Source organism: Delphinus delphis, chromosome 2 (genome assembly GCF_949987515.2).
Source record: "Delphinus delphis chromosome 2, mDelDel1.2, whole genome shotgun sequence".
In the NCBI taxonomy this organism is placed as follows: Eukaryota; Metazoa; Chordata; class Mammalia; order Artiodactyla; family Delphinidae; genus Delphinus; species Delphinus delphis.
This window is the reverse complement of record NC_082684.1, coordinates 155,326,785-155,348,628: the sequence shown is the minus strand read 5'-3', so window position 1 is coordinate 155,348,628 and position 21,844 is coordinate 155,326,785. Positions and strand designations below refer to the sequence as shown.

Here is a 21,844-nt window from a genome sequence, read left to right as displayed (position 1 = left end):
ATTATCGCCCAAATCCGTAATTAGCAAGTGGTAACAGATAAGCAGATACATCCACTTATAGTGACATCTCTGACAGATTGACATTCCCCCCCCCCCCAACCCCTTGAAAAACACCTGAAGGCTTCTCCTTTTCAATGTGACCCTGCTCAAACACTGGGCCGGCAAGCCTCGTCTCGTGCTCGGGGAGGGGGGAGGGGGCTATAAAAGCGACATGTTCTCACAAGCATAGCAGAGCCCATGCATAAACCATTTGGCTTTGCAATTAAAAACAGGTTTGGCTTCCCTCTGCATCAATAAGGCAACGTCAAAGCAACATTCATCCCGAAAATGTTCCCTTGTGAATTCAAATGAACTGTGAGTCTTGGGTTTCTCTTTGTTTTCATGTGCATGCCTTGAGAGTGAACTTTTGGGAGGGTTCGGTGTGTTTTGGTCCGGGGCGATGAGTGGATATGTATGCGTTGAATCACTGCTACCAGATTGGTCTCGGTGACACTTTCCATTTTGTGTCCTTGTCTACGACGTGGTTCGCATTTCGGATTCATTCCGTCAGGCTTATGACTACAGGTTAATTAGTTCTCCAAGTCCGACCCTTTCGCCTTGGGAAACGATCGCTTATTCTAAAGATCTGCCTGAGGAATTGACTCTCACAGACTGGACCTGAGTTTCAAAGATACTGAAAAATATAAATAGGTTTACTACTAGGAAGGGTAGTAAAGTTGGCTACAATGATGCCAAATTATATCTTTATCGTTGTCTTTCTCGTAGGATGCATGAAACTATTAGATCCCACGATGTTGGGAGAAATAACTGCTTTGCAGCTAAAATCCTTCCCCTCACCGTACAATGAAGAGCTTAGAAGGATCCTATGAAAGTCAATCCCAGCTGCAGTGAAATCACCCAATTTCTACAAGGTAGTTTGATTCAATTTTCCTTTTTGTCATTCTTTTCCCCGTTCGATTGAATGGAAAGAAATAGTGTCCTTATTTCAATGTTAACTGTTAAAAGGTAAGTTCCAAAGTTCTGCCACAGAAGAAATTTAAGAATAGTCAGACCTGAATCACTAGTCATGAGGCAAAAACTGTCAGAGTCCAGGCCACACTGACATGAAGAGGTCTTCGCAATAGAACAGGTCACCAGCACTCAGGCCCATCCCCTGATGTACAAGGAAAGTTCTGTAAAAGGTCACGTATTAGGAATGTCAATTTTTCAATAATAATGGTGATGATCAGTATTAATTAAAAGAGGAACAGACAAAAAAGAAAAATTCATCTCAGTGCGGTATCCTGGATCTAAAAGTCATCATAGAAGGATTCTGTCCCTATTTAATTTTAAAAAGTCTCACCAAACCTCACGTAAGAAATTTTACTTTATTCATGTTTCTTTGGATGAAATGATCTTATCTCACACTATTCCCCCAAAAGTTGTTCAAAAGAGAGTAATTACTAAAATATAGATTGACTTTTTATTGCATCATTTCAAATCCGTAACTTGAGGCAAATATAAAACAGTTTTTACAATGTGTGAAGTAAAAATATTATCAGCACAAAGTAAATAAATATATACTAATTTACATGACAGCACGTGTAGTAGCACTGAAAAATTCAAAAGTTTGTTTAACCTGTTTTGTCATATATTGTACCTTTATATAAGAATATGGATGCAGGCACATAATTTGATATTTCTCAAAAATATATGTCTTGCTTGCTTTTGATCTGTGCAGTCAGAGAAAGTACATTTTTCTAAATATGAATTTTTATTTTTGCCTTGATAAAGGAAATCAGTTCCCTCAGTTAACAAGTTATTAAGCATAAATAAACATTTTCCGTTTTCATTCATTCTAGGTATTGGGTATTTTTCAGTGACTTGGTCTCCCATTTGCTGGACTATGTGTTTTATAACCTTATACAGAAAAGGCAAAGCGGAAGGAACAACTTTAAGTTCAGTTCCACGAGGGCAGAAAGAAATTCAACTCTAAATGTCACAAAGTAGCACTACGGTTTTGTTTTAAAAACTCATACACATAAAAATAAAGTAAAAATATATATGCATGATAAAAATAATTTAGCAGATCTTTATGTAACTTGAGTCTTCCCCTCCCTTTGTCAAAATATGGCTTCTTATTGAAAACATTGTTTAATGAGCAAGGAACCAATTAATTTAAATATTGATTGGAGGGGGGAGAAAGTCTATGCTTTTTATAAGCTTATAAAGCTTATAAAACAGAAGCTACTTTACATGAGTCTATTCTTTATTAATTCGGCCTTAATAGCTTTATTTCCTACGGTTATGTATCTGAAGTGTCGTCAAAGAGAAAAAGGTACAAAGGGGGTTATTAGGTCTTTAAACTCAACTTTTCAAATGCCCAGTAAATGATGCAATTAAGCGATTAGCGGATGTTTTGAGTTAGAGAAGGGTTAAATAATGACATATTCGGAACTCATTTGGAACTGTGATAATTAGTTTTTGAGAGAGCTCCAGCAGGCCAAAGGTAAGGGATTGCTTCTAGAAGTGGGTTGAAGAATCAGAAAGTTATTAATGAAAAGTCTTAGATCTTAATCACGAGCTTACATTTCAGTAAATTAAACACCCTCCACGCAAAGAAAAGATGTATACAAATCATTATATCATTATACTAATTTGTCATGCGCCTGCACAGAAAAATCCCAGTGCCCAATTTATTCTCAGCAACTAGAATTCCATAGTCATTTCTAAAAAGTTTTGAAAAGTTTGTTGTTGTTTCATTTTGTTTTTTGAAGTCATGCAATCCTTCTTATGACTTGGAGAATTTACTTTCCCAGGTTTACCATAAACCGTATCTCTGAGGAGGCTTTCTGTATGGAAACAAAATGACATTAAAGCACCTGCATGTTGGAACCACATTACTTCGACAACTTATATAACCCCAAACAGGAAGAAACAGGCAAGGCCTCCTGTTTTCTCCCTGTGGTTTAGAGCCAGGAAAAAAGTGAAACGCTGTCTCTCCTCGTTGCATCTTTGGTTACACATCTCCTGCAAAAACATGGCTGAGAGCACAGACTTCGAACATGGGTGTGTTTTGGAAGTCGCTAGTAAAAATGATTTTAAAACACGCAGACACTGACAAGCTCTGAGAAAATGCTTATTAAAGACTCATAAAATTGTGAAAATTGAGAAGAAAACAGCCAGTCAACTTTTTCTGTGCGCTTTAAGGAAGTCGGTTTAATCTCCTCTCCACGTGGGCTTGGCTGTGGTGAACTTAGGCAGGAAAAACAAGCTTGGCCACGATTTCACAATAGAGGGCTAAGGAGAGAGAAACAGCAGCTCAGTATAGGTCACCCAGGAAGGCAGAGCCATTTCTATTCTTCACCGTAGTAATTCTAGATTTTCACAAGGGATTAAAAATTATGCAAACAAATCTCCCAGTGTCCATGCTTTTGATGATAAACTGAGCATAATAGTATCAAATAAAATTTAAAATCACCATTGAGTCTGTTTCTGCCAAGATGTCTGGACCGCGAGGCAAATGATTGAGGGAATTTGGTCATTTTAACATCCAGTCTGGGACTGTTTCGACTATAGTAACTGTAGGCAGAATCAAAGTTGTGTGGTTGTATAGTTCCTGATGCTGTCAGTGGATATCCTTCCAAGAACTTATGGTTTTGCAAAGATCAAAAGGAAAGAATTTTTTCCCCAATTTTATGACACGTGTAGAATGTTTAATTTTTTTATTTAAAAATTATTTTAAGCTAACTCAATTAATCAGCTAAATTCTGTGTGACTATCTCATTTCTGAGGATGTAAGGACTCTGGTCTTTGCTCAGTAGCACTGTTTTCAAACCTGCTTAAGCCTAAGAACCTCCTAGGATGCTTTTTAAAAATATATATTCCTGAGCACTGCCCTTAGACCTATGGAATCAAAATCTCTAAAGAAAACTCCTAAGCATAGGCATTTTTTAAGGTTTCCCAGGTGATGCTTATGTTGGGCAAGTTTGGGAAACCCAGCTTAATTTCAATAGATTTCATATTGAAAAACAAAATGTCCAAGAAGAATAGAGAGAGGAATCTGTACCATAGCACCCCCAAAACACGGTGATCCCTCTCCTTAGAAACCTTCTGAGGTCTGGTGTATAGGTTTAGACAACCAGTAGTTGGCGTCCAATTTGAATATACTCAAACATACATACAGCAATATTTTTAAAAATTATCTCAAAAGCTTTAGGGAGGTAGATAGGATCAAAATTTTCAAACGTAGCAGTCAAAAAATTGTTCAATAATGTGAAATGAAAGAGAAAAATTATTCAACACCTAACGGTATCTAATTATCCAGGAGCTCCTCAGCATTTTCTTAGAATCCATCCCAATGCAGTGAATTCAATATGTCATAAAGATGTGAACCTAAGAAGACTATGTCTTTGTGCAGATATCCGGGTAGACATGCAAGAATACAACTTCTAAAGGTAAAAGCGGGTAACTTACTTTGAGTAAGATGGATTCGTGCAGTCACAAAAACATAGTGCTTTCTCTTCTTCTGTGCTGAAAATAATATTCATTTTGAAGCCACAAAATGTCAATAAATATAGTAACATGAAAGTTACGTTAGTTTTACCTTTTGATTGAGAAAACTGCACCCAACTTCCCCACACACCTCAATGGTTAATAACTCTGAGTTTTTATAGAGAATATGAAGTCATCCAGGCCGCCTATGTACTAGTTTAAAAAACAAACAAGTGGGGGGAAAAAAAGCGTTAGTTCAGTTGAGCCAGTTGATTCAAACTCTGTGTAATACAGGCTCCTCTACTGTAATAGAGGAGGTTTATTTCCATCCCCTGTCTCCACCAGGTACACCTAAAGTTGAAGTAGTGGGGTGGAGATAAACAAGCTTTTATCACGTCATGCAATTACTATTCTAAATATTTTTCCCAGCGTATTCTTCTGAATAAGTTGCTACTACCACTAATCATCATACAACTCTGTTTTCTGCACCAAAAAGATAATAATATTAAATAAATCAGTGACTTCATATCACCTTATTACGAAGAAAGAAATTGAGGCACAGTTGGCCGACTTGCACATGCCCACGGGTGCTGGAAAAGGTTGTATAGGATCAGTGAGGCTGGTGGATAGCCCGGAAAGACCCAGTAGCCATCAGGGAGAGAAGAGTAATGACTATAATTATTAGTTTTATCTGTATATCCAATTAAATAATTGTCATTTCCATAAAACTGCACAAGTGAAAAGCCATAATGAATAATTTAATGCGAAAGTAACAAAATGAAATTTCCACCTCCAGAAATTTTAGTGACTTTGACTGCAGTGGCAATCGGTACCACAGATCTTTGCTTGCCCTTTCACTTAGCTTAAATGCCTCTAGGGGATCCTAATAGCTAGATGATATGTTTGCTTTGGAATCAGATACCTGGAACGGTTAGCAGATGACCTGAACACTCAGTGATAAATTCAGCCTTGTCTGTTTGCTTATTCGTTAGCTCTGTGTTTGATTGAACATTCCCACTCAAAGATTGGCTTTAAAATTAAAAGCTAGAGTCTGGAAAATTGTCCAGATGGTGTGCATAGGTTGAAGTCAAGGGTAGTATCTTAATTCTGTTTCCAAAAAGAGATAAAAAGAAGCTGTAGTTGCCTCTCTAGCTTTTTTCTTTCCCTCTAGACAGAAAGAATACTTGAAGACCTCCAGAGAGCCTCAGTGTGAGAATAAGGTTTAACCCTCCAGCTATGTCTGCCTCTGTCTCATTTCCCCGGATTCGGCTGCAGGAGAGTGGGAAGCAGGTCAGACAGGAGCCCAAGGAGCTTAGTCTTCATCTGCTCACACTTCCCGATCCCCACCCCAACCAGGCCACTGGTGTGAGCCAGGCAATGTTGTAAAAGCCAGCGAGAATTTATAGGCAAGAACGTAATTTCTCCTGGACTCCCAAGTAAAACAAACTGGGAATTGCTCCGACTGTAAACAGTGCTGTCTACGGAGACATCACATCACTAGGACGAGAGAAGTTTGACTCAAACGGGGGACCCAGCATCTCACACCACTAGGAGAGAGGAGGGTTGAATCAGACTCAGCATCTCATCCTCCTTTTGTGGAGAACAGAAAAGTCCAGTAAGTGGCAACCATGCAGCCCCCAGAAAAGAACTCCATCCTGAGTTCAAACCCACACAAAAAAGGTCTAAATGTACCATCACTCAAGCATCAAACCCCATTGAGGACTGATCATTGTATGTAGGTGATTGCCAGGAGTACAAAAATCAGTATAAGGTACCACCCATCCTTCAAGGTGTTTAAAATCTCCATGAGCAGATGAGATTTCAAATGAGACTTTGAGAAAGACTCACCAAAAAGAGTGACACATGAAAGGTCTACAATTTAAGTGTAACTAAAATGATAAGTACATCCTGCAGGATTCTGAGAAAAGTGAGATCACAGGCTCCTGAGATCGCTGGGAAAGAAAGAAATCATAGCTTGTGAGCATTTGAAGATCTGAAGGACTTTGGAGGTGGGACAATAATTATTTCTGATGTTAAGAATTTACCCAGCATCTTATTGCTCCTGACTCTCCTTAATTCGTTTAAAATACTCTCTAACCAATGAAAAGCTTTCGAGATGAGGTCATCACCATAGAGGAAGTGGCAACAGAAACAAACATTAAAAGGTGTTTATTTTTCCTTTTGTTGGGTTTTTAATTTGTTTAGTTTGATTTACTCCTTTCCTGTAAAAATGTTTGGGGATGAATTTGCTGACTTCTATCTGAAGCATAAGGCGGGGGTGTTTAAGAAATCTCTGAGCACACTGAATAATTATGCTCTGTTTTTCTTTGTATACCATTCCCATATTACCGTAATGGTAGTTCTAACAAGTCAGTGCAGATTCGCAAAAACAAAGCTAATGAAGAAGTGAAGACTACATTCGACCTGTCATTTTTTTTTAAACTTCCTTTGTTATGTCTAGCCATTTTAGCCCAAACTTTCTGCACAATTCGACGCTTGTTATAACACTGATTTAATGTGTTCCGACAATTTATCCACCATACGTTTTTCACAATTCGGTGCTGACAGGAATGTCTCTTTAATCCTGCAGCAGATAGAAACCTATGCTTTTGGAGCTGCCTACAATGCATGGGTTACCAAGGTCGTTTCTGCGGCCTTCACCAATGCAGGAGAGCAGACTTCCCATGATAAAAACAGTAACAAGAGAAGGGACAAGGAGGGACAAAGCAGTGAAGGATGGAGAGAGAAAGAGAGGGTGAGGGAGAGGGCGGGAAGGAGGAAGGAAAGAAAAAGAGAGAAAGAGAGAGAGAGAAAAGAACAATAAGCACGTATTGTTTCAGAGCTCTATCTTGGCTTGTCCCAGAGCTCTTTCCCTTCACTGAAATAATAGTGCAATAAAGTTAGAACACCAGTTACTTCACAAGCTTCCCACGCACACAACCTTGCCACTCAAATGCCTTGCTCATTTTTCTTGTTACATTATGATGGTCGGTCTCTGAGTTAAGTCTCCATTTGACTAACCTATTGCCATAGGCTACTAGTTGGTCAACCTCCATCCCACTGAACAAAAGCAATGAAATGGCCCTGACCACTCCGGTGGCTTTCACTGCTCTCCCAGGCTCCGCCAGACAAGCCAGCTGATTGGCTCTCTGAGACCGAGGGGCCCTCTAGGACCATGAACGCTTTTTCTTTAGTCCTTGGATAATGAAAGTGCTGCTTGAGATATGTTCTCAATTTAGCATTCCATCTCTTAAGACATGTATGAAAATATATGTTATTTTTTTCCTTCTTCACATTTAAATTTGGAAGCAGGACATTCCAGTAACTTGTAAAGAAATGAGGAACCAAAACTGTGACTGAAAATAAAAATAGTAATAACTGACCTTAATATTTTGCTTACTACATGTCAAGCACAGTTCTGAGAATCTCGCCCAGATGGACTTGTCATAAATCCATAAGCTGGGTGCTATAATTACTCCCATTTTATAGAACAGTACATTAAGGCACAGAAAAGTTTATTGTTTTGCCCAAGGTCACACAGCAGGTAAGTGGCAAAGTCAGAATTGGGATCCAGGCAGCTTGATTCCAGCTCTACATTCTTAATTCCTATTGTTCCACTGAAAACAATACAGGAGCATTGCTTAATAAAGTCCCATTCAGTCAACACACTTGTAAAATCTGGTCCAGGTAAAAACTGTAAATACAAAGAGTTATGGAAAAGGTGGCAGATTGAGTTGAGGAGTGATTTCCCAAAATCCATAATTAAAGTCTGCGAATCTAAATTCATGGATCGAATTTTGTACATCTGAAGCCACCTATGAATAACTATGCTATATATCCAAGAAGTATGGAGAGCCCCAGTTTCCTCATCCACGTCATGGAAATAGCTACCCTGCCTTGTAGGGTTGTTGTGAGGATTAAGATAATGGTGTAAAACTCCTGGCACAGAGGCCGATACAGGATAGATGATGGATAAGGGGAAGCTACTATTTATAACTGTTATTGGGTATTTTCCCTGTCTTCCTTACTATCAGATCTATCTTGCCCTTAGATATCTACTCTCACTTCAGAAAGGAAATCCAAGTTCCCACTCACCCATCAAAACAAACCACGATGCTATGACATGATACCTTGAACAGAACTCCAGATGAGAAATAGCAAATGCATAAACTAATACTCCCTGGACGTAATCATCAGCTTTCAAAGGAAGTATTTATGGGTGATGGTGAAAGTTGTTTTAGAAAGATCTGTTAGAGCAGATACAAAGATGGAAACTCGGATAGGCACGCTCATTGAAAGAAGAAAGTTACAGCCATGTAGCTATAATTAGATAAGGCCCATCCAAATACATTTACGATTCAGTAACCTAAGTCCGTGTGTCTTGAGAACGTTGAGAGCACATTTTACTGTGTATTCTTCCTCTCATCCTCTCTCCCCTCCCGCCCCCCCCCCCCCGCCCCCCGTCAGAGAAGGAATGTGGTTCCAAGATTTGCATAGAGAGAAGCTGGGGGTAGGGCAACCGCTCACTCTCCAGGTGTTTGTCTCATTGCTCTGGCCCTAGTTTCTCTGTGCTGCTCCTGAAACAAAGCTGGAGTTCTGCTCTCCATGACCACAGAGGTCACTGGCTTCCAGGAGCAATCCTAGAGGCTGGTATTTCTCATACCATGGTATGGAGAATGCAAATGGTAAAGGGTTACACCTGACCTAATTCATACATCCTGATTTCTGACTACTACTACCATTTCTAACACTGAGAGCAATGAGTTTCACTGAGTAGTTGTGACCAACATAGAATTAATAGGTAGGGCATACACATGTGTGTCTTTGTCTTTATTTGTGTATTTGTTTGTCTAAATTTGTATGTGTCTGTATATGCATGTGTCCAAATATATGTGTCCATCTGTAGGTATGTCAGTGTCTGTCAGAGGATGTATCTATCTGAGGATGTGTCTGTCTATACCTATAGGTCTGTGTAGCTCTTCATAAGTTGTGTCTGTATGTGTCCATGTATGTGGCACAATGTGACTCTGTCCGTGTCTGTATGTTTGTGTGTTGGCATGCTTGAACGGATCTGTGTGTCTGTACATGCATGCGTGTCTGTGGGGCATGCATAGGAGTTATAAGGAAATGAACACAAACGCATTCTAGAAGGCAATGTTTCCTTTTAAGGAACCAGCCCCTTATGCACATTTGAACCGTGTGTTGGGTGCAAATGTCACCTGAACAAGGTAGAAAAAGAGGGGAAAGAAGAGTAAATGGGCCACAAATGAAACAACCAAGGACCGGTTCTCTAATGCTCCTGTGACTGTGCGTGATCTAGGCTACTACCAGCCACACTGAATCGACCACTTTTTTGCAAACTTTTGAAGTGATGGGCAAAAGAGAGCATATCACTGGGGCCACAGGAGTTCCCATTTAAGAAAGGCAATATACTCCAGCAGGACAGAAGAAAATCTTTCCGTCTCCCTCCTATAACATATAATATATGACAGCCCATAAGCCCAAAAAAAGAACTATATGCATTAATTCACTAGGTGATTTCAATAGATGTTTCACTGACGTTTTTATCCCCGAAGCTGGTATGGTTTGCTTAATCAGACTAACATTTTCTAATACAAACAATGATATTTGAGACCAGAAATACCAAACACGAGTCCTGCATACATCCTAAAACTGACCAAAGAAATATTCTACTGGAAACCCTGGCAAAATTTTAACACTATTAAATGAAAAGTAAGTGCACAATGCAAATGCAAAATATTGATTTGACAGAATGACACCTTGCAGAGTTGCTAACTTAAGTGTAATTTTCTTCAAGAGTGGTAACCATCCTATGCAATAAGGATCTTCCAAGCTATGAATAAAAGCTCCTAAAGAAATGTGAATGGTGGTTAACTGCCAGTTACTCTGACAAATAAGCTTTAACCTGGCACAATAAGCCTGATGACACATACGACACCGCTGACCATCTCGGTGGAGGAAGACGACCCTGAATACTGCCTTTCGTTTTGGGAATGTGATCAAAGAAATAAGGTGACATCTTGAGAGACTTCTGATCAAGCTCTGGGAAAGACTGGAAGAGTTTAATTAGCTGCTGATTGACTTTGGGTTGGAAAGAACTTCTTAAAAAATATTTGAATTTACTAGCTTGATGAAAACTTTTACAGGCTGATTTTGGTCCCTCGTGAAACTGATACTCAGGGTGGTTTCTCCAGTTTTTTTTTTTTTTTTTTCTTCCAAAGTGTTCCCTAATCATTATCCTCAGGGTAATTCTGCCAAAGAGCAGAGTCCTAAACAGCCCAAATCCCTATCCCAGCCCTACACCCGCGCTGAGAATTATCACAGGATGATATGAAGAGGGGATGAGGGAAAAGAAAGCAGTGATATGGAAAAGCACCCTGGAAAGATCTGTAAGCCAGCATGACCATGTGTGTGTGTGTGTGTGTGTGTGTGTGTGTCTGTGTGTGTGTGTGTGTGTGTGTAGTTACACGTAGTTACACTTGACTTAGATATCCGGGCACAGTGTACACACCCCGTGCTGATATCAGAAGACCCTAATCCTAATCTTTTCCCTTCGCTGATTTCCTGATTGAGCTCAGACCAGTCACTTCAAGTGTCCCCATCATCTCAAGGGCTCTTCTTGGCCAAGTTGCGTTGACTTGAATCCTTTCTCAATCACTTAATAGCTGTGTAACTTTGGGCAAGTTACTTAACCTTCTTACCTTTGTATTCTTATCTGGAAAAGGAGGATAATCATAGTTTCAGGTTCATAGGACTGTGGTGAAAGATAAGAATGTAAAATACTGTTTGGACCATAGGAAGTCCTCCATAAATATGAACCATTGTTATTAGCTCTGATTCACTGTTTCCTCGTGTAGAACAGGAGAGGGTCAGAGGAGGTGACCTAATGAATTCTTTCAGTACATCCTCAGGAAAACCATCATTTAGGGTGCAGCTAATAACCCAGCCTCCCCAAATCTCTGTAGCTACAAAGAGTCCCCGTCAGAACTTATTTTCATCCACCCTGCTGCTGGTCAGTCACTTGGGCCTTATTGCTTTCTATTTTACATGCAGTTCTAACAACCATGTTTATCTGATTTCTCAGAGTCCAGCAAGTTGGAAGCCCAAATTAGGAAGGAGAAAGAATATTGGCAGAAAAACACCTTGTATGCAAGGGTGATTGCAAACAATCTGACATCAGGCGTAAACCATTATATGGGGCTTCCCTGGTGGCGCAGTGGTTGGGAGTCCGCCAGCTGATGCAAGGGCCGCGGGTTCGTGCCCCGGTCCGGGAAGATCCCACATGCCGCGGAGCGGCTGGGCTCGTGAGCCATGGCCGCTAAGCCTGCGGGTCCGGAGCCTGTGCTCCGCAACGGGAGAGGCCACAGCAGTGAGAGGCCCGCGTACCGCAAAAAAAAAAAAAAAAAAAGAGTAAACCATTATGATCACAGAATGAAGTACACTAACGCCACCAAGATTTCAAGTCATTTAAAATGTTTGGATCACATTTAGTGAACTGGTCAAGGTAGCCACCAATTTTAGAACTATTTCTAGCCAAATTATTAGCATTTTCCAGGCTTGGGGATGAGCAGTTTTCTGATCATTTTCCTTCTGGGCAGAAGGTCACTGGTTATCGTTGAAGCCTTGCCCCAGCCTTTCTGGCCCTCTTGCATCTCTCCTGGTCTGGCAGCTCCAGAACCACGGTGGAGGTGGTATGGCTGTCCAGAACTGTTTTTGTCTCCCAACGGGGAGTTGGACTAAGGGTGAGAGCGTTTGGGGCCAGGTGATCAGCACAAGCTTTCCTGTGAAGCCTGACTTCAAACTCCAGTCACATGTGCTTTCCTACATTTTCATCTACAGTAGTGATTTCTTCCCTTGGCTCTCACATCCTCTGGCTCTTTTTCCAACCAAGAAAGTAATGGGTTCAGAAATTAGGACTCAAGCAGACCTCAATGAGGTTTCAATCCTGCCTCTGCCACCTGCCAGCTATGCAACTTTGGGCAAAACATTTTCACTTCTCTGCACATCTTCATCAAATCTATAAAATGTGAAGAATAATAAGAACCCCAGGGATGTTGAAGAGAATAAGTGAGGTCCTAGAGGCAGAGCACAGGACCTGGTACAGCTTGAGGTGCGTCAGCCATTCTGATGCCCGTTTCAACTGCATCTAGGACTTTAATGGCTCTTACTCAACCATAATTTATCACATCCCATTGGAGCATAATAGGTGAAGTATAGGTTTGGAGCCAGAGAGACCTGGATTGGAATCCCCTTCCCTCATCTGCCATCTGTGTGACCGTGGGTGGATTATGAAGGCTTTCCAAGGTTTGCCTCCCCTGCCCTGACCTGTATATTGGGGATACCACCACTTACCCACAAGATTTTTTGATGAGATTCAGATAACATATTTAATTATATTATCTTACTTCATAATGGCCCCAAAGCCCAAGAGTAGCAATGTTGGCAATTTGGATATGCCAAAGAGAAGCTGGAAAGTGTTTCCTTTAAGTGAAAAGATGAAAGCTCTCAATAAGGAAAGAAAAATATACACTGAGGTCAACCATAAGAATGAATCTTCTATCTGTGAAATTGTGAAAAGGGAAAGAGAAATTTCTGTTGGTTTTGCCATCCCATCCCAAACTGCAAAAGTTATGACCACAGGGCATGATGCGCTTAGTAAATAGGAAAAAGGCATTACATTTGTACACGAAGATATTTTGAGAGAGAGAGACCATATTTACATAATTTTATTACAGTGTGTTGTTATACTCACTCTATTTTATTATGTTACTGTTGTTCATGTCTTACTGTGCCTAATTTATAAATTTAACTTTATCATAGGTATATATGTAAGAAAGAAACATAGTATATAAAGGATTTGGTACTACCCACAGTCTCAGGCATCCACGGAGTCTTGGAACTTACCCCTACCGTGGAGAAGGGGGGGCCACTGCACATGAAAATATGCTTAGAACGTATCCCCACAGCCAATAAAGATTCATCATATTATCAACATATCAAGAAATAAATGTCTTTCTTCAGAATTACTACTTGCCAGCTACAGTCGAAAGACTGTTTATATAACTCAAGTCAAAAATCTTTTATTACCCTGTATTATGTGACCCAGATCTGTTAGAAGAAAAAAAAATAGAGTAGTGTTTTAAAGGAACAATTCCTCAAATTGGCTATTCTCAGATTTTAATTTCACTTCATGCTGGAGTTGAAAGAAATCCTTCCTTCTTTAGAGTCTGCCTGTGTTCTGGAAGTGGAAATTACCTCTTCCATGGAGTCAAAAGGATCGGACATTTATACATATGGCTGCCTCTTTGACTCCATTTACTTGCAAAAGAGCACCTGACTCAGTTTCGTCGAGTGATAGGGAAACCTTTGTCTCGCTGGGAAGTGTCTTCCTTTCAAAGAAGTACCACCAGCCACGACCGCTCCCGTGGACCCACGAACTGTGTTTCCTGATGCACATCTCAGGACCCAGGACAGATAACGCATTTTCCTTTTCACTGCTCAGAACTCATTCATCAGGATTAGATGTTTTGGGCACATCTTGAGCATTACATAATCACGTGTCAGTACAGAAGCTTTTAGCTTCTCGTCACCATTCACGCTAAGCCATCCTCAATGTTGTAATATCATTGATATCACTAAGAGATAACGCAAAGGTGTCTACTGGCTATATAATTTGCCAGACGTTAATAGAGACTGGAGTGATCAGTAAACATGTACAGCGTTTTTTGTCATCTTTTCCTGATAGTGGTTTCGATAAGATTTTAAATAACTTCAGGCTTAAATTCCTTAAATACTGGGGTTTGTTTATGGGTTTGTTTCTTAGTTTGTTTTAAACAAGTGACTTAAGCTGCTGGGTGTGTTTCTGTAACTAGAGGCCAAAGGCTTCCTAAGCTTTGTGACTTTACGGTCAGCTTTCGACATTTGCTTTCCCTTGATGGAAAAGTTGCCGATTTCAAGGTATTGCTCCTTGATCCCAGTGAGTGTAAGGAGAGCTAACCTCAAGGAAATTCTCAGGGAAGTCCCAAGAAAAGTCTGAAGTCTGTGCCTCCATTAGCAGATAAAATAGTTTCCAAACATCTTCGGTAAATTGCTTTTCGAAAACCTTAGTGACAATAGAAACTAGCACATCCATTCAATATTAAACTTTCATTGGTACTTAAAGGAAGTTGATCTCACCCAGAACCTGAAGGTTTTCCCAGACTGTGATTAGGAAAGTGAACCAAAGTGGCCAATTTGACCAAATTAATCAATTAGTGCAGTGGCATTTCAGAAGTCTTTCACTGAATTGAATGGCTAATTTTTAAACTAGGCTGATAAAATAATTCAGGGAAAAAAAAATTTTATTGACTCTCTTAGATGGATATTTCAAAAGCCACTACCATCTGGCCCACTTGACCTCTACAAGGTTTTCAACATGGCATTGTTGTATAAACCATCTATTCCCGCCAACCTGGTCCACTGACTGCCAAGAATGCCTTCCCCTTCCCCACCCTTTGCCTTTGTCTCCACTGTGTCCTGGCCCGAGGTGCTATCCCTTTTCTCTCTGCTCACCTCCTAAGCTAAATTTAAGTCATGCTTCCTCCATGGCGTTTTTACAAGTGGCTTCTTCTCCGAAGCCCCCTAGAGTCCTGATCATTCATTCCACACGTTTTAAAATCTCTTGGATTATTGCAATTACTGTGTATCTCTATTACTACTTAATTGACCTGGCATTTCTATTTTATATGTCTCAGGTAGGTTTCCAGTTCCCAGAGATGTCCTCTGTGTCTTTATGTCTGTCCAGTGCCTTACGTGTTGCCTTGCATGTGATCGATGTTGATTGTACTAGGTAATCTGGATCGTTTCACTGATCTACTGAAATCATTTAATCTGAATACACAGATAGAGGCAGGGACTGTTAGGGAGTAGTTGTAAAGATTATAATCAGGGACTTCCCTGGTGGTGCAGTGGTTAAGAGTCCTGCCAATGCAGAGGACACGGGTTCGAGCCCTGGTCCGGGAAGATCCCACATGCCGCGGAGCAACTAAGCCCGTGTGCCACAACTACTGAAGCCGGCGTACCTAGAGGCCGTGCTCCACAACAAGAGAAGCCACCGCAATGAGAAGCCCACGCAACGCAACGAAGAGTAGCCCCAGCTCACCGCAGCTAGAGAAAGCCCGCGTGCAACAATGAAGACCCAACGCAGCCAAAAATTAATTAACTAATTAATTTTTTTAAAAGATTATAATCATATTTGTGGCTCAGTCACCTGAAATTGATCTCTAAATCTGCCACGTACTTGTCTAAGACAAGTCACTTCACCTACCTTAACTTCAGTTGTCTCATGTGTAAAACTGAAAGAATAATAACAACTCTCTTACCTATTTCACTAGATTGACTGTGAGAGTCAAATGATGTAACATCTTTCAAGGTGTTTGTACAAAGGTAATTACCTTATGAATATGAATGTCCATTGTTAGGCAAAGGAAACACAACCTTTGGAAATCCCATATCAAATCTAGTGGAGAAGTCCTAAAATGATCATGACTGCTGTTCTTTTAAGGTAGATTGTGATCCCTGTTAAACAGTGCTGTAGATCAGATGGTTTTTCTCACTTTACAGGTGAAAGTTGGAAGTTACCTAGAAGCTAACGATTGAAGTGAAATTAATGACAGCACCAAAATGAAATGCCTTCACTGTTCTAGTCAGTAGGTTTGGGCCTGATGTTCGCTACTACTTCCTTTTAAATTTTTCCTTAAGCGCCACTAACACTCTGATTCTTGGGGATTCACATAAAACAGCACACTGAAAATATTAAGCTCTCTCCTCCATAGCTCCTGCATGAGCATAAAAAACATCTCTGAATCCATAATTTGGTTCCATATCTCTTCCAAGTTTTCCCATATCCTTCCCATAGTCCGCAAAGCCATGTGCCTTTTTTTCATAACTTGAGATCTTTACTGTCTTAATTGCTAACTTTTTTTTTTGAGACAGTTCCATTCGGATGGCCCCTAAGAATCTCAGGTTTCAGAAAACCAAAACTAAACTTGTCATCTCTTCCTTTCTCACGCCTCCCATCCTGAAACCTACAACTCTTCCCATGTTGTCTATCTCAGGATGTGTGTAACCATCCACATGGTGGCCAAAACCCAAAACCTGGAAGTCACCCTTGGCCTTACTCTTCCACAAGATGAACTACTTCCTGCTAATTCTGTCTCCTTTCCATCTCATTGAACCATGCACCTCCATACCCAAGACCTTGAGTTAGCCCACCCATTGCTTAGATGACTGCCACAGTGTTTTAACTACGCTGCCCAAATTCAGTTCTGCGTCGCTCCAATTCATGGTCCATTCTGCAACCAGAGTAATTTCTTTAAGATGCAAAGTTAATGCTATCCCTCCCTGGTTTACAATCTTTCGCCGACTCCCCGTTTCCATCTGCAAGGAAGATGTAAGATGAACCACACATACAAACTCCTTCCCACGGCAGCCAGGGCCTCCCTCACCTAGGTCACCCCCTCTGCTGCCTTCAAGCCTCAACTTAGAATAAGGTCTCCTGAGAGAATTCCCTATTTACTCTCTTCTGAAAAGTGGTTAGCACCCTACACTTAGCCCGATTGAACCTTCTCCCACTCTCTTGTAATTGCCTCCTGCTTGCCTGTACACTCCTGTAGCTTGAAATCTCCTTCAGGAAAGGACCAATTTTTCATCATGGTGTCTCAGTTACTCCTGCTTCCAAGTACCATCTATGGTGCCTGGTATATAATATGCACTCAATAAATTAAAAAAAAAAAACAACAAGTAACTTTCCCTTCCTCTGTGCATACTTTTCTTCACCCTGAAGTATTTGCCCCTTCTGCTATGTTGGATATTATGAATCATGTTTATTTCAGGAAATCTTCCGAAGGGAATCTACTCTGGGCAGTCCTTACTCTGCATCCCTTCTCAACGTAGTTGTTAAATGGATGTGCAATAGTTTCACTTTGGGGAACGTTGTAGATAAATATTGTGAAGTTGAGGCATGTGTATATACTGTCTCCCAACTTCAGCTCTGAACTCCTTGGGTAAACACTGCTCTTCTTAAATCTTCAATTACCCCTGACCCTTGTGCATTCACTAGCAGTCAAATGATGCTCAAAAAGTCTACGTAGGATGTATCATCATCTCTCCAGTGTTCACATCCTAACCTCCTGTGAATTATGGTTCATTGTGCATCTTTCTCCCTTCACTCTCATGTAACAGGGACAGACTGTCATTATATTTCCATCTAGCAAGGAGCTGGAATGTTTACTGACAGGAAGCAGAGTGGAATATGCCCTACCAAGAACCAATCAGGACTTTATGACCAAAGATGTTCTGGCTCCCTAATCTGGGGCTCCTTCTTTTAAGTGGGACGAGTCATTTTCAACACTTTAGTTTTCTCATCTCTTAGGAGAAGGACTTGAAAGATTCCTACTAGCTCCATACAAGAGTATATTACAAAAGTAATTATCAACAAAACAGATGACTAATCTGACAGTCAGTCATGAGCGTCAAAATGGATTGCACCAGAATAGACAAAAATCTCTTTAATATGTTTGAAACAAGTTTTGAAAGAAAGAGGATAAAAAGGATAGAGCTAGAGCATCAGATATTTCAGATTTAGATTCATACAGCCTGTGGCCCTTAGCATGAATTTTCTTAGGTAATGTCATTCCAATGCTTCCTACATAGAAGAAATTTGAATGGCACTCACCAAACTAGCACAGTCTTCCAAGAAAGAGGAAGGACCTAGAATCAAATAGAAAACAAATATTCAAGCAATCATGAAAACTTTTGAAGAAAATATATGACATTGTCCTATTTGGATTAAAATACATATTCAATTAATTTGTTTAAACTATTCTACACAAAATCTCTGGTCACTGAGGTAACATACGTATGAGAAAAGAGGTAGTAAGAAGATAAGGAAGTTGATCTGAAAATTCTATAATGTTAACTCCATTTTCTTTTGATTTCATACAGATAGTCACTTCCTTCACCACAACATCAGATGGTGTGGTTTGTGTTCCCAATGTTCTTTTGTTCAAACAGAGCTATCTACGTTAACATCAGAATTGTCATTGCCACAAAGAGATTTTTTATCTTACTTTAGTAATAATATTTGAGTATAATGCGGCTAATAAAAATGTGTGGGGATACCTATAAATACAAATATAATTTAGGGAAAGAACTTTGCAGGATATATTTCTTTAATTACAAGCTGAAGTATTTACAAATTTTAAAAATTACTAGAACCTTACCAATCCTCAATCACTTTGATCGCCCTTATTTTCATACATTTGTAAGTAACAACGGTCCTGTTATCTTCATTTTTAATCTACGTAGTATTCATTTATTCTGTAATATTGTAGTTAACTTACAAATTTCCTAATTTGAAGGTTTTTTGGATAGGGTGGTATATATAGTGCTGCTATGAATATCTCTACTCAAATTTCTCTTTTGTGTACATGTCTGACAATCAGACGACTGGCTCTAGGTCTAGAAAAACGTATATCTCTTATTACACCATTTCAGGTTTGTGGCCAGCAAGATTAATGCAATTTATAAATGCCACCAATGGCCGTCATATAATCATGTACATTTCCCTGTAGTCCAGGCTTCACTGAGTTTTAAAAATTATATTCCTTTGTTTGCCTGGGTTAATTGGCATATGACAATATCTAAAATTTGGATGATATTCACGTCTTTTTCTATTGATGAGACTGTATATCGTTCACCGTGATCCTTTACTGCTTCATCCATGCAATGGAAATCTACAGACCACAGCTCTGTGCCAAGTGCTGTGTCAAGACTGGAGCTCATGAAGGTGAACAGAATGCCGTCTGTGCTCTCAGCACAGATCGTAACGAGGGACACGAATATAAACATAAAGCCACAGCAAAAAAATATGTTATATCCATACAATGGAATACTATCTAGCAATAAAAAGAAATGTACTATTGACACAGTTCAAAAGCTTGATGTGAGGTGAACGAAGGCAGACTCAAAAAGCTGTATACTGTATGATTCCCTTTATGTGATATTCTGGAAAAGGCAAAACTATATTAACCAAAACACATCAGTGGTCACCAGGGAGTGGAGGAGAAGAAGAGATTATCTAGAAGGTGCTAGGCAATAGAATTCTTCTGTATCTTGACTATGGGGATGATTGCATGACTCCATATATTTTCAACGCGAAAGGAGCTATACACCTAAGAAGGATGACTTTTACCAAACATAAATGACAGTGTCAATGGTGAAAAGTAAAGCAATTTAATTTGATAAGAGTGAAGGTTCTCAGGTCAGGCTGCTGGAGTTTGTATTTCTTCCACCTTCCTTCCTTATTACATCACCCTATGCAATTATTTAAACTCTCTGTGCTGCAACTTTCTGATCTTTAAAATGGGTGTGTTTTAGCGCCTGCTTCCTGAGGTTGTTAGGAAAGATAATGCAACGTCTCTGGAATATCATAAGAGCTCAATAGATTTTGTGGTTTTTGTCCTATTTGAGTGCTGCAATACGCATCGTGCCATGGAAAATGGGAAAATGGGGGGAAAAAAGCCAATTCATGAAACAAGGGATACAAATGCTCACTAGTCATAGAAAGATAACTTTGGCTTAACTACTAGTCTGAGAAATAAATATTAAATATAAACATCATTTTTGTTTACAAAATAAGCAAAATTTTTCTTTTTCTATCTTTATTTTTTTAAGTGAGACCCAGAGTCGAGGCAGATCTCTTGAAGCAAGTACTGTTATGTTACTAGTAGACAAGGAAATGTCATTATAGAAAGCAACTTTATAGAAAGCAATTTGACATACGTAGCAAGGGTAGGAAAGTATTAAAACCCTTCAAGCCAATCATTTTACTTTAAAAATTATTTCCTAAAAAAGTATCAGTAAAGCAAAGAAGGATTCATGTACAAGGTCAATTATTGTGATATATTTACAAAAGGAAAAAAAGAGCAACTTCCCATTAGAGAAAAGGTTAAATAAAGTTTGATATATGTATACTGTTACGTAACCACAGAAAGTATGATTAGGGAAATTACTACATGGGCATAGAAACAAATGCAGCCAAAACACACATTCTTTGGAAGGGTCAGAATCTGGCTCTTGAAGAAAAATAGAAGTTTCTCAGGTGGGAAAAATGGGGAATTACATTCCAAGCAGAAGGAATATAATGTGTGGAGAGGCTAAAAGCTTAAGAACACTTATTGTGGCCTGGAAAAGCCAAATACCTCAGAATGATTAGAGCATAGAGTTTGAAGGAAGAAGGGATAAGATACAAAACAAAAAACCAGCCACTACCAGTCTTTACAAGATCTATATAAGAATGTCTACATGTGTATAATTGAGTCGCTTTGCTGTACAGCAGAGATTGGTACCACATTGTAAATCTATATTTCAATTAAAAAAATAAAATTAAGATCTATACGTCACGCTAATAAGCCCAGACTCTATTTTGCAACTGCAAACCATTAGAGCTTTTTTAACAGAAGTCTTAACACAACTGTTTTACTTTAGAAAACCAACTCTGGTTAGTAGGACCATCTCACTTTTCTCTTTTGGATATTTACCAAATGGAATAAGATATTTTAAAATTAGCTTATTTAAAAATGAATAGCAGGGGATGTCTCCCAAGTTCAGTACCCTATATAGGTTATTATAAGTACAGCAAGGTTCACAGTGATTTAAAACCTCTCCCTGTGGACTCCCAAGTGCTCGTTGAATCCATTATTTTCATAGGAAGACAAGTCCTTATTGCCATCATTGTTTTTTGTTGTTTGGGTTGGACTGTTTTCTAACAAAGGCTGCTTCCCTCTACTTGGATCTGTTTTTCTACCTTCTGATCTGCTTTTCCCCTCTTTTGGAATGCAGTTTAGTTCCTGGGTATTTTTAAATCTTTTTTTTATTATTATTTTTTTAACTCTTAATAGGGTAATCAGCTAAAGCTTGTGCCATCTGGAGTCCTAAACCAACATTCCAGTTATGATGAGCCATTCCCCTTGGCTTTTCAATCTGTGAATCATCATTTTGCAAGATAGCAGCCGCTGCTTCTAAATCGTAATCAAGGCTCAGAGTGGTTACACCCTGAACAAAATATCGTCTCCTTGGCCCAATTTTTGTCAGGAGGCGTTGCAGAAGCTCATTAAGACACTTGAGTCAAAGATCCAGCTGAATCATTCTGAACCTCCACCCAGTTCACCTTTTCCCTCTGGTAACAGTTAATTACATTTTTCTCTTTTCCCACTCCCACCTCCACCAACATCCAATCACGTGTTCTACACGGCCACACACACTCACTCTGATTTTACAAGCTCATCTAAGCTTCGCTTGGTTGGCACTC

The 21,844-nt window shown here is 39.6% G+C and overlaps 1 long non-coding RNA gene across 2 annotated transcripts in view; it reads left to right on the top strand.

The window, feature by feature from the left end:
• Positions 1-261: 261 nt before the first annotated feature.
• Positions 262-21,844, top strand: part of LOC132419878 (uncharacterized) — a 39,894-nt gene continuing 18,311 nt past the window's right edge. For both annotated transcript variants that reach the window (XR_009518269.1, XR_009518268.1), the window contains exons 1-3: positions 262-354; positions 766-911; positions 4,307-4,436. This is a non-coding gene — a long non-coding RNA (uncharacterized lncRNA). The remainder of the gene's footprint in view (positions 355-765; positions 912-4,306; positions 4,437-21,844) is intronic.